The 14,528-nt window shown below is 28.6% G+C and overlaps 1 non-coding gene across 1 annotated transcript; it reads right to left on the bottom strand.

Annotated features, from left to right (window-relative positions):
- Positions 1–2,379: 2,379 nt before the first annotated feature.
- LOC149520515 (small nucleolar RNA R71) lies at positions 2,380–2,486 on the bottom strand. The gene has a single exon (XR_016326694.1). It is a non-coding gene; the product is annotated as a small nucleolar RNA R71 (small nucleolar RNA).
- Positions 2,487–14,528: the final 12,042 nt, after the last annotated feature.

Genomic DNA, 14,528 nt, shown 5'->3' on the forward strand with positions numbered 1-14,528 from the left:
GTTTTTAGTAAAATAAGCTTTTTTTACTCCTAATGTGCTTAATTTGCTACTTTGTAGGAAATCTTGAAAAAAAAAGATTGAATTTTGAAGAATCTTGATAGTTCTTGATCAATTCTTGATGATTCTTGATACATTGGAATAAATCTTGGACTATTCTTGATATGTTCTTAATGATTCTCGAAGTTCTTAGAATTTTTGGAAATTTTGAAGTGAAAAGTGTGCTAGTTTTGTTTCGCCCAGTGCAAAAGAGTTAGAATAGTTCAATCCTGATGAAAATTTCAAAAAATTCATACAAGACTCAAGAAAGGCATGTTTGGCTACAATTAAAGTCAGATTTGTAACTTCAAGTTAAATGTAAGTCCATGATAGCTTATGTAGGCATACATGCATGGGATTACTAATAGATGACATGGCAACAAGTCTTTTCTTATTACCCAAAAAAGATGACTTTGAGGCTTATGTGGCATGATGACTTAACAATTATGTTTACATTGAAAAACTCTAAACAACATTTGGCTTTCCTACCTTGAAATTCCTATTTATATTTGGATTTGCACTTATTTCTAATCAGAGTAGGACTTGTATGAATATAAAGGCTAAATAAAAAAGGAATGGCATAAGAAAAATCAAAATTGTTCTTTTAAGATTTTTAATTAAAGAGAAACTCTCCAATAAGTATTTAAGACAGAAGTTCAATTCATGTAAGTAAGAAAAAGCACAAAAACATTTCGCTTCTGAATTTTTAGAAGGTATGTAAGATGATAAAACTGACCCATTCTGCTTTTATCTAAGAATTTTGAAATCCTTTTTATTTCTCTTTTAAAAAAGTCAAACATGTCAAAAAGTGAAAAGACAGTAGCTATTTACCATCTAGAAGCCAAGATTCGATCTAAAAGACCTTTTTTAAAGAGTTCTACTTTAGTGCAACCAATATTCACTCTTCCATTCAAGAAGTCTACCTTAATCAAACCAAAAAGTTTGCTACATTAGAGTCCCAAACTGTCAAGCCTATCTTTGAATTTTTTATCTATAAATACTTAGTTTTAAGCATTAGGAAAAGCATATTGGGGTAATAGCCCATCCTATAGCTTTATGGGGTTTACTTTCATTGTTTTTTTGTTCTTTCAAGTTCTTTTCAGTTTAAAGCTTAAGATCACAGACCATCCATTGTTTTTTTAAGCTTTCTTGCATTGTTTTCTTTAGTTTTCAATTCAATTCAATTTCTTTCAAGTTAATTTAAATTTTTACAAGTTTAATCTAAGTTTTCAAGCAATTTAAAAATTTTTTTGATATCATTTAAGTTCAAGCTTTTTAATTTCTTGTTCTTACTATTTACTTTAATTTGCTGCTTTAATTTAATTGTAGTTCAGTTTATACAATTAACGATTAATTTAGTTCTGCTCTAATTTGATTTCAGGTTTTTCAAGTTAAACTTAGTTGCATATGTTATTATTTCAAGTTATTAGATTAGATTTAATGTTTATGCATGATTAAAGTTTAATTTGCTTAAATTTAATTATATTAGCTGCAATTTAAATTTATTTACACTGTTTATGATTTAAGCATGTTATAGTAGGCTTAATTTGTTGTTCTTAAGGTTCTGTGAGTTAAATTAAGTTTGTTAAATTTAATTTTAGTTTCAGTTTTAGTTAATTTAATATCTTTGCATGATAATTTGATTTCTTAAGTTGCTACATTAGATTTGATTAGTTAGGCAGTTTAATTTAGTTCTCACATTTTAGTTTTAATTTGTTTGAATATAATTAAAGTATTATAATTTCGATACTTAGTATTAACTCTATTTATAATTCTTGTGGTAACGATCTTAATTTACTACTTGTATGATCTATGCACTTGTAGATTCTCAATCAAGTTTTTAATGCCATTATCGGGGATTGGTGTAGTTTAATGCTAATATCGATACTAAGCATGCCTAATTGTAATTCATACCTTTTTTATTTTTAATTTTTTGTTTTCTTAATGTAGGATAATATGGCATATCCTTGGGAGCTGAGGACCCTTGGAGATTATGCCATACTTTGAGTGGTTGACATCCAATCGACCATTAAGATGCCTAAAATTGAAGCTAACAATTTTGAAATCAATCAAGACTTTATCCTAAAGATCTTGAAGTCAGTCTAGTTTAGAGGTTTAACCAACGAAGATCCTAATACACATATTGTCACATTTTTAGAGATTTATTTTACATTCAGATATGATGGTGTTATTGACGATGCCATTAGCCTTTGACTTTTTCCATTCTCACATCGAGATAAAGCAAAGAATTAGTTACGATCATTTCTTCAAAATTCTATTACTACATAGGATGAGTTAGCTTATAAGTTTTTAGCAAAGTTCTTCCTAGCAGCAAAAGCAATGAGAATGAGGAATGACATCATATCTTTTAGGTAATATGACTTTGAATCTCTTTATGAAGCATGGGAAAGATATAAAGACTTGCTCCAAAGATGTCCTCACCATGGAATTCCAATGTGGGTTCAATTACATGCTTTTTACAATGGTTTAGTTGACTCAACTAAAACTATTATTGATGCTACAGCTGAAGGAACTTTAATGAGAAAGTCTATTTAGGAAGCTTATAAACTACTAGAAGTAAAAGCTTCCAATGAGTATCAATGGCAATATGAAAAATTCAACACTTTTTGGGTAAATGCCATTCAAAGTCCTTCTATTTATTATAAAATATGTAGAGGAAGCCATGCTAGTAAGAGCTATCCTATTCCCTACAATTCAAGTTAGAAAGTCATCAACATCAATTTTAGAATAGTAATCAAGGGTTGCCATCATTTTCTTTAGAGCTTATGCATTCAAGTGATATTGTTTATCAAGCTCTACCTTAAAAGGAAAAGACAACTTTGGAAGCAATTTTTTATTCTATAATTCAAGATCAAAAGGCATTGCTTCAGAACCAAAAGGCATCAATCCTGAAATCTTAAGGATAAAGTGGGTCAAATTGCTAAAGTTATCAATAACCACCCCTATTAGACTTTTCCTAGTGATACTTAATCTACTCTATTGGAAGAAAGCAAAGAAAATTTTGAGGTAATCATCTATATGAAAGAAGAAAAAGATGTTGAAGAGCCTACATCACCTAAGTTTATTGAAGAAAAGACTTTGGTGACTTTGAAGTACTAAGAAGAAGAAAAAGTCAAAGAAAGAGAGCTTATTATGGAAGTTCAAATTCAAAATATTGACAAGCATCAATAAGTGGTGTCTTTAATATTTTTAAACCTCAAGTAACTAATTTTTGTTATATTTTGAATTAACTAATGATTGTGGTTTTTATGAACAAGAATATTGGGCTGAAGTTCCTATTAAGATGGTACACTATGTACATCCATCTATCTTTAGGCCATTCAAACCACTTTAAGGGAAGATTTTTGAGATAATCAAGCTAATTGACTATAACTCAACACTGCTTAGTCAATCAGCTTAAGAGGCAACTTAAGTTTTAATTTTTAAAGGTTTTCATACTTAGGATTAGATTTTTTTTATTTCAGTTTTCATTAGGCACATGTAATGCTTGTTTATTTGCTTTTGCTTTCGTAGGAACAAAAAATAAAGAAAATTATACTGATGTACTACATATGAAGAATTCCTACAATTCCAAAGTTCAGAATCAATTCTTGGTGAATTAGGGGAGTATCTCGGTTCTTTTTAGTGCTTTATTGTTCTATTTTAACACATTGAGGATAATGTCACCGAAGTTTAGAAAAGAAAATTTTTGTACAAAATATTGTCAAAATTTTTAAAATTTTTTATTTTTGAGCTTAAATTGTCATGCTATAATCATTATATTGCTTCATTTAGTTATTTTCTTATAATTTAATGATAGAATTTTGATTGACATTGAATATAGCTTAATAGAGAAGAATGAATGTAGTGAAAGCATGAGATGATTTTTGGAATTTGTTTTTATTTTTAATTGTGATATTTTCATATTTTTTAGCATTTAGTTTTGATCATTGAGATGTATGTATGTTTAGTTAAAGCTTATGTAGATATGAGATTGCATTGATTTATAAAGTTATGTGCTTACTTTAGAATTTGCTTAAGCATCTTTTTAGGTAAAATCATAGACTACACTTAATTAAGGAGACGATTTAAGCCATCTTTGGACTGTTTAAGCCTTTCAAGGTAATTTTATATTGTTTATCCATAGTCACCCTTTTGAGCCTTTATATATCTTTCTTTGTTTTTAACTTATAGAACGCCACATTTTGATTATTATTTTTATCCTTCTACCCTTTTGTGCATATGGATCAATCAAAGATAAATATGATAGCTATGTTACATTGGAATGGAAGGGTGAAGTTTAAGGTTGAAAAGAAATCATTGTGTTAATTCTGTTTCAAATAGAGGAAAGAAAAATTGAAAATAGCTTTTAAAGAAAGAAAAATAGAATCTAGCAAAAAAAAAAAATGAAAGCATCAAAACAGCAAGGTATATATGCAAATCATTAAGAAGTTGTTGTTTGATAAGAAAAGAAAAAAAGAGAAGAATCTAAGTTTAGGAGTATTACAATTCTTGAAAGCTCTTTTATCAAAAGAAAGAGATCATAAGTAATGCATGCTCAAGGTTTATGAGCTTAAATTTTCCCTTATCATATCTTAACCTTACCCTGACATTACAAGCCTAGTAAAAGGGCTATTGATCTTAGGTTAAATGTGGCTACATTAGTGAAGAGAATATATGAAAAGTAAACTTATGAAATTTGTGCATGTTTTTAAGATTATGTGTTAATTTCATGTTTGTATAACTTTAATTAAATGTTTTTGTATGGAGATGAGATAGATTATTTACACATACACACGAAAATTTACAATTGAAAAGGAGCTTACTCTTGAATAAATATGATGTTTAATTTATGCTTATGATTTTCTCTAAGTTACATTCATTATGCAAGTTTTTAGAAAACTATAAGACTCTGAGAATAAGAGTATATGTTATATCTTTAATATGTTATTCTCTATTTTAACTTAGTTTTATTTTGCTTAACGACAAGCAAAAGTTTAAATTTGGAGGTTTGATAACTCCATAAAATAGAGTTATTTAGACTTGTATTCCGAGCTTACATTTTTACTCCTAATGTGTTTAATTTGTTGTTTTGTAGGAAATCTTGAAAGAAAGATTGAAAAATCATTAAAAATTGATCAAGAAAGATTGAATCTTGAAGAATCATAATAGTTTTTGATCAATTCTTGATGATTCTTGATACATTGGAATGAATCTTGGATTGTCCTTTGTATGTTCTTGATGATTCTTGAAGTTCTTAGAATTCTTGAAAATCTTGAAGTGAAAAGTGTGCCAAATTTGTTTTGCCCAACCTAAAAGAGTTAGAATAGCTCAATCTTGATGAAAAATTTAGAAAATTCATGCAAGAATCAAGAAGGGCATGTTTGGCTATGATTAAGGTCAGATTTGTAATTTCAAATTGAATGCAAGTCCATGGTAGCTTATGTAGGTGTGTATGCATGAGATTACTAATGGATGAAATGACAACAAGTCTTTTTTCATTGGCTAAAAGAGATTACCTGGAGGCTTCTGTTCATATTGGAAAAGTCTAAACAACCCTTGGTTTTCTTACCTTGATTGGAAATTCTTATCTATATTTGGATTTGCACTTATTTCTAATCAGAATAAGACTGCATGAATATAAAGGCTGAATAAAAAAGAGGTGGCATAAGAGAAATCAAAATTATTCTTTTAAAATTTTTAATTGAAGAGAAACTCTTTAAGAAGTCTCCAAGAAAGAAGCTCAATTCATGCAAGCAAGAAAAAGCCCAAGAACATTCAGCTTTTGAATTTCTAAAAGGTATCTAAGTTGATAAAATTGACCCATTCTTCTTTTCTCAAAAAACTCTGAAATCCCTTCTATTCTTTTATTTAAAAAAGTGAAACATATCAAGAAGAGAAAATGCAGTAGCTACTTACTATCTAGAATCCAAGATTCGGTCTAAAAGACTTTCTTTGAAGAGTTCTACTTTAATGCCACCAAGGTTCACCCTTTCATTCAAGAAGTTTACCTTAATCAAACCAAGAAGTTTGCTTTATTAGAGTGCAAGACTATCGAACCTACCTTAGAATTCTTTGTTTATAAATACTTAGTTTTAAGCATTAAAAAAAGTATGGCTTGGGTGACAGTCCATCCTATAGCTTTATAGGGTTTATTTTCATTGTTTTCTTGTTCTTTCAAGTTTTTTTCAGTTTAAGGCTTAAGGTGATAGATCATCCATTGTTCTTTTAAGCTTTCTTCCATTATTTTCTTAAGTTTTCAGTTCAATTTAGCTTCTTTCAAGTTAATTTAAATTTTTGCAAATTTAATTTCAATTTCCAAGCAATTTAAAATATGTTTTGATTTCATTCAAGTTCAAGCTCTTTAATTTCCTATTCTTGCTATTTACTTTAATTTGCTATTTTAATTATATTCTAGTTCAATTCATGCAATTTAAGATTGATTTAGTTATGCTTTAATTTGATTTCAATTTTCTCAAGTTAAATTTAGTTGTACATATTATGATTTCAAGTTATTAAATTAGGTTTAATGTTTATGCACGATGTAAAGTTTAATTTGCATAAATTCAATTCTATTAGTTGTAATTTAAATTTATTTATATTTGTCATAATGTACAGATCAGTGACAAATCACTAGACATACACTTTAGAAGTCGTCACCAATCTTTTTTATTCTGGTGCTATTGGCCACTTAATTGAATTATCTGGTTTTAAAAGAAAATTCTAAGTTTGACTTACGTATCTTTAAAAGGTAGATTCAATGTCTACAAAACCAAAACTAGGTCCGAAAATATGATTAAGTGTGAGGAAAGTTATAGCACCCTTATAATGCCCATCAATAGATGATATTAGCTTGACTTCGTATTATTCATTGAGTCTTAAAAATCTTACTAAATAATTAATTATTAAAAATTATTCTTAATTGACTTCAATACTTTTGGCAGAAAATTAAAAAAATTCTCTCACCTTAAGAGTATATAAGAAAACTATTATTTTTCTTGTAGGAGCTCGATCGTCGAATTATCTAACATTTTAAAAGTTTCAAGGAAAAATTAATACTTCAACTTTTTCCTAAGATTTTTTTCTTATTTTATTTTTTGTAGAAAAAATTAATGCCTTTGTTTAAGGAAAAATTGATGTTTTTCAATTTTTTTTCCAAATACATTTTTTGAAATTAGGAAGATTTTTATTTAAAGAAAATTGATACTTTTAACTTTTCCTTAAATCATTTATTTTGAAATATATTTTTTGAATTTTTATTATTTTAAGAAAAATTGATACTTTCAATTTTCCTTAAAAGCGTTTCCTGTGTAATTTATTTTTTGAAAAAAACTTTATTTTTTAAGTAAAATTGATATTTTCAACTTTTTCTTAAAATTTTTTTTATTATTATTTTTTTATTTAAGAAAAATTGATAGTTTCAACTTTTCCTTAAAAACTTTTTTTGAATATATTTTTTTGAAAAAATTTTATTTTCTAAGGAAAATTGATGCTTTCAACTTTTTTTTTAAAACCTTTTTTTTATTTTTTTTATTTAAGAAAAGTTGATATTTCAACTTTTCCTTAAAACGTTTTTTGAAAATTTTTATTTGTAAGGGAAATTGATTCTTTAACTTTTTCAAAAATTTGAAATTATTTTTATCTTTATTATTATTCTTTTAGAACGAAGATTTATTCAAAAATAATTAAGTAAATAAGCAAAATAACACAGAGAAGATACCAAAAAATCTTGGCTCAGCTTGGCTATAAAAATGTGGCTTGATCTTTTTCTGATAATCCAAAATGTTACATTTGGAAAAGTATTAAAGCTCTCCCTTCAAGCTTTTCTTCTTCATTTTCTTTTATATAATCTCATTTCTATCTCTTTCTTTCTATAGAATTAACCAAAAAACTCAAGCTTTAAGAAGGTTGATGGGTTTCTCCAGATTTTGATGAATCGCCAACATTGTCGCCGTCACAAGACGCCACTGGCACCCTTCTTTTTGTTTTCTGCTTTTTCCTTTCTTTAACCTTAAAATTTAGTTAAGAATCTTGCACCTGAAACCCTACTCTTTAATCATCATCGCTTCATAAATGTGAGTCACAACTACCACTGACTTATTTACTGCTTATATGACTGATCTTAGGTTGATTATGGTTTTTTGTATTTTGATTGTCTATTAAGTTTCAGTATTCTGGGTTTCATATCTTCGCTAATTGATTTTTAGTAGTGGGTGTTTGGGCTACCAATAACGGCAATTTCAGTGCTGATAGGATTAGACAGTTTGGTAGGTCGTACGATTAAACAATTTGGCGGTGATGGATTTTTGGTTGGTTGCTTTTTTTCTCCTTGTGTTTTTTGCTAGATTCTTTTTTGTGATTTTCTCTCTGTTTGAATATGCTATGTTAATTATTGGAGAAGGTGGGCTATAGATTGGGGATGTTAAAGGTTGCAGCTAGGAATGACAATCATGCACGAAAAGCTTGGTTGCTATGGCTAAAGGATGGTTTGCCAATGCTATCGTAGATTAAAGACTCGTATGGTGCTTGTGATGGTGGTGATAGTATGGTGGAGAAAAGAATGAAAATAAGGTGGAGCTACCAATTTTCTCTGTATTGTTTATTCTAATGCCTCTAGGTTTTGCTCTGTATTTCTAGCCTATATTTTTCACTCTTATTTTCCCCCTTTGATATTCTTAACAACCATTTAAATAACATGATGAAGATAGGATTTCAATTAAAAAAAATTGAACATCATATCTTTTATAATCTGAATTTTGAGTTCACAAACACTAAAATTTCAAAATTTTAATCCAATACTCCAAATTTCAAACCAGAACATTATCACTTAATTTATCCCTTTTTATTCTTTTTTATTTATTTTCAAAACAATGATAAAAGTAAAAATAAATAAGTAAAACAATAAAACAAATGGGCTTGCATTGAGTCCAAACTATAATATGAGCCTATTACTCAAATGATAAAGCCAAGTCCAAAAAGGTTAGGTCCAAAGTCCAATTTAAACTGATCGGAGATTCGAGGATAACCCCAGATGAAATATGGTGTCAACAATTGCCCTTTTTGCTTAGTTTCAGTGAAACAAGAATTGCACAAATATATAGACACCCAAAATGTTCAAGTTTGACTTCACCACAAATATGAAAATTTGAAATTACAAAGGTTCATGATTTGAAACATTCAAAAATTTCATAATAAAAATTTCACAATATAAGTTGAAACTTAAAGATTCATAATTTGAGTTAAAAAAAATCACAATTTTGAAATTCAAAGGTTCGCAATTCAAAGATTCGCAAGATTCAAATATTCGCAAGAATTTCAGATTCACAAGAATTAGAGATTCGCAAGAACTAGAGATTTACAAGAATTTCGGATTCACAAAATTTTCACCTTCACAAGAATTTAAGGTTTGCAAAAACTCAAAGTTGCAAGAATAGAAGGTTCACGATATTTCAAAGGTTCGCAAAATTTTCAAATTTTCAATCTTTTAGATTTGTAAGAATTTCAAGTTCGCAAGACTTCAAATTCTTGAGATTTTTCAGATTCGCAAGAATTAAAAATTTGTAAGATTTTGAAAATTTGCCAGAGTTAAGATTTGCAAGAACTCAAAGATTTGCAAGAATTGAAGATTTATAAAAACTCAAATTCACAAGAATTGAAGATTTGCAAGATCTTTTTATTTACAAGAATTGAAGATTCACAAAATTCAAAGATTTACATTCGAAAAACTTCTAGGGATTCACAACCAAAATTTCAAAGATTCTCATTCAAAAAACTTTAGTCTTTCACATTCAATATTTCAAAGGTTTTCATTCAAAAAATTTAAGGTTTCATCCAAAATTTCAAGGATTTTGATTCAAAAACTTTGGGGATTCACATTAAAAAATTTTCAAGATTATCATTTAAAACTCAACTATTCTCATTTAAAAATTCTTAGAAATTATGCTTGGAGGTTTTACAAATCATCCTCAACATTGAAAATGCTTCTTCAAAAGGTTTCACAACTTTAAAATTTAGAATGTTTTCCATGTTAAAAAAAAATCTCATCGAAAATTTTTTCCTTATTCGAGGATTCAAAAGTTTGAAATTCTCCCAAAGTCAAAATTTTGTATGATAATGATGCAAATGCTTTCTCAATGATGTAAATGCAACAATTCAAATTCTCACAATAATACAGATGCCATACTCTAAACCATGATTCAAATGTTCATTGCATGATGCAAATGCATGTCCAAACCATGATGCAAATGCAATCATTAAAATAAAGATTTAAATATTTACTGAATTATGTACATGTATTATTCAAACAACAATGAAATGAAGATGTCATTAGAATCAATACTATGAAATTCTAATTAATTATGGTAATAAGGTTCTCAAGACTCTACTATCTCACATTTCCTTTTCAACTTCCCAGAACTAACAATTTCAAAATCAATTCACCAATTTTATCAATCGATCCATGTTATTTTCAGCATTTGGTCAAAACCCACAAATTTTATCGGTTGATGCATCACCATATTCACCACATTCACCACTTGGGTACCACATTTGCTTTTTCAAATCATCTTCTTAGCTTTCTTTCATCTTTTTCATTTTTTTGCCCCTATCATCCTAGATTTCTTTTCAAAGGAATACATGAATCTTTTATGGATATTGTCATTCATTCATTATCATTTCAATTTATGACAAATACAATGCAATCATATATTTTCTTAATTTATTCTAAGGATGCAAAAATGAAAGAGGATAAGGTGATTTAAGGGATAAGGTAGTCAATACAAGAACAAGCCTGGTACAAAAACAAATAGGCAAAGGAACATATTTAAAGCATGTAACTAGGGTAAGTATTTAAATGATATGACAATGTCTAAAGAATGAATATTTAGACAATTTTTAACATTAATCCAGGATTCTTTTTCAAAAACTCATTTCATTGACTTTCAAAATCATTTTGAGGTCATTAAAATTTGTCCCAATTTCAGAGGATCTTTAAATGACATTTATCTTTCATATATTTAACTGTTCTTCTAGTTTTCAACTCATATTTTTTTTACCCAAATTGCTCCTTTGGGTTTTCAATTTGAGTTTTCCTTTTTTTTTTTTTTTTTCCCATTTTTCATTTTTCATTTTTTTCATTCTTTCATTTTTTTCATTTGTTTCACTTTTTTTTTTCTCTTCATCCATTATTTATATCCCCCACATATCAATATTTAAAATACAAGAACAAATTACAATTCCATCACTTTATTACAAGCATGCCTTAGCTCATTATATGATCATTCAACTTGACCATTCACATTTTATCAAAATGAACTTTTAAGGGTTATAATGTAGGCTATGGTAAAGGGGTCATAAAAAATGGATAAATTAGGCTCAAAACATATGTTTAAAGGGTTCAAACCAAAGAATCGTTTCTCATCATGTAATGCAACTTGGCACTTTGTCTCATTCCACATCATTTTCACACTTTTCTTTTTCTTTTTTCTTCTTATTCCTCACAAAAAATTCTCATGATATTACCCTAAGTCATTTATGGCATTTGTTTTTCTTTTCTGGTTTTTTTTTTTGTATAAGGGGTTTTTCTTTTTTTTCACTCTCTATCTTTGAAACCTTTTTGTGATTCTTTGTTTTTTCTCTTTTCAAGTAAGTTTCTTCCCAAATTTTATTATCAGTGTGAAGGGTGATCCTTGGTTGGAATTTTTAAAAAAAAATCATAACAAACCTAAAAAAAGTGGCAATGGAAAATTTTATTTTTATGAATGGTAAAAGAAAGATGGCCATTTTTCATCTCAAATGTGAATGCTTTTTTTTAAGACCATATTTTGAACAAAGACAAATTGATGGATACTTCTAAAACATGTCCATTTCATTTTTTCATAAATGATATGTGCTCTCAGATTTATTTTTTTTTTGCTCAAATAGCTTTCATAGATCAATATGAATAAGTTTTCAAAATTAAATCTAAGAATTATTATTTATCATTATCCTAACATTCATTATTTTAAATTTGAGAACAGGAAAAAAAAAGATATAGAAAATAACAAAGCATAAAATAGTGGTTTGGATAAAAGAGAAAATATAATGAAATGCATCAACTTGCCTTTTATTAAAATGATAAAAAATGAAATCTTATTACATAAAGAACCTAGCATTACTCTAAAAGAAATCCTAAAATGACAAGTGACTTTCAACCAACGTTAACGTCCTTGTCCTTCACAAAATTATATCTCTATGTCATCAAGCGAAGGGTTTTCATTGACATCCGATCTCCCTGATTCGTTGAAGCTCATAAAGCCTTGTCGAATCAAACTTTGTGCCTTATGCTTGAAATCATGGCAAGTTTCTATAGAATGAACCATGTTCCCATTATGGTAATCGTATTTGGCATTAGCACTATACCATTTAGGATAGGGTGACTTCAATGGTTCTAGAATAACTGGAGATACCAAGTTGTTATTGACTAGTTTTGGGAATAACTCGATGTAAATCATGGGGATAGCATTAATATAGGTTTTTTCTTGGTTGTTTCAAGGCCTTCTTAAACCATTTGTTTAGCTGTTAGGCCTTAAAACTAGTGTAGTGATGGACTAGGCCCATATGTAGGTGTTTGAAAAGTTGGTTGATAAACTGGTTATAAAATAAGATTGTAAGAGACTGGTGCAACATGATTAATGGCTAGATAATAGGTAGGAGATATTGGTTGTGGGTATGGGGCGTAACTTTTGAGCTGCTATCCTTCAAAACACACAGCTTTAGCTTCATTTTTTTTTTAGACATCATACCTTTTTCATACTTGAGGTGTCTCCTTGTTTAAGCTTGTCACTCTTAATGGCATTTTGTATTATTTTTTCAAAGATCACCATATCAGTAAAATTCTTAGTGGTATTCTCGATCATTTTCTCACAATATAGAGCCTTTAAAGTACTCATAAATAAAATTATGCTTTCTTTTTTAGTGAGAGGTGGTTAAACTTGAACAGCAACATCTTTTCATATTTGTGCATACTCTTTGAAGCTTTTAGAAGGTTTCTTTTTCATACTTTGTAGAGATAAATGATCTGGAGTTAAGTTTATAATGTGTCAGTATTAGGCAATGAATGCCTTTGCCAAATCATTCCAGGAATGGATACGGGCTCAATCTAACTAGATGTAACATCTCACTATTGAGCCGATAAGGCTATCTTAAAACACATGCATCAGTAGTTTCTCATCATAAGCATGGGCAACCATTTTGCGATAACACATGGTAATATGGTTATCAAGCATTTTATCCCATCATATTTTTTAAACTTGGAGACTTTAAATTTTGGTGCAATGACTATATTTGGGACTAAACAGAGTTTAATTGCATCTGTAAAGTCAAAATAATCCATTCATTCGATAGCTCACACTCTTTCTTCTAAAAGGTTCATTTGTTGGGTTTTTGAATCTTTGATCACCTTAAAAATCTTTATCTTTAATCTTTCTTTCTCTTTAGGATCATTAAAATCAGGAATTTCAAATGGATCATATGCTTTTACCCTAAAGGTAGGGTTAATGTAATTGCAAAATGGTACTTCTGGATATGTGTAAGCATATGTCCAGAAAATGGCATATATGGGGCCTATGTATTTTTAAAAGATTGGCCTTGATTTGGGCCAAACCTGGGAAGGTGTAGAGGATTCATGATATCTTGTTTCTCATTTAAATTGGAGGTCTTTTCTATTGTCTTGCCTTTATCTAATGTTTTTAGCATTTCTATCATCTTTGCCAACTCTTTTTTTAACTCTTCTTGAGCTTTCTCAATCTTATCTATGCGGCTATTTTGCTCATGTTCCATTTGCTTTATTTGCGATCGAGTATTGTATGGATGATGGGTAGGTTGGATAGGAGTCTTCGACGGTCAAGCTATCCTTGAACCTTTGATTACCACAAATTAAGATGTTTGCCTCACTAAATGCTTATGTCATGAAAAAAGGATTATAAAAATGATCTTAATATGCAACCACCAAGATTTCAAGTTAACACATGTGAAATGAATATAAAAAATATATGTAGCCTGATGTTATTTTGCTTTAAATGAAAGAAAAATAGATGAGAGGAAAAAAATTTAACTAACATGCAATTTTACATGATTTCAACCACCAAAATTTCAAGTCAATACATGCGAAGTGAATGCAAAAATATATACAGCCTAATGTTATCTTGTTTAAATGAAAGAAAAATAAATGAAAAAAAATACAACTAACATGCACCTTATCATGAAAACTCATGCAACATGAAATGTACAAAAGTTAATTTCCATACAAGAAAAATCAATCATTACAAAAATGTAACTTAACTATTGGTTTCTTTTTTTTTTTTTTACAAAAGGGGAAAGTAAGGCTCTAACTACAAGTTAGGTTCCTTATGGTCACTATATATGGTTTAAGGTTAATAATCTAAAGGTACTCAAATTGTTCTTTAGATCTTTGTCCATAACAGACTAGTAAAGTACTCCGATCCTTATCCATT

This window comes from Durio zibethinus, chromosome 1, assembly GCF_047325235.1.
Source record: "Durio zibethinus cultivar Kanyao isolate XHJ-2024 chromosome 1, ASM4732523v1, whole genome shotgun sequence".
Taxonomy (NCBI): Eukaryota; Viridiplantae; Streptophyta; class Magnoliopsida; order Malvales; family Malvaceae; genus Durio; species Durio zibethinus.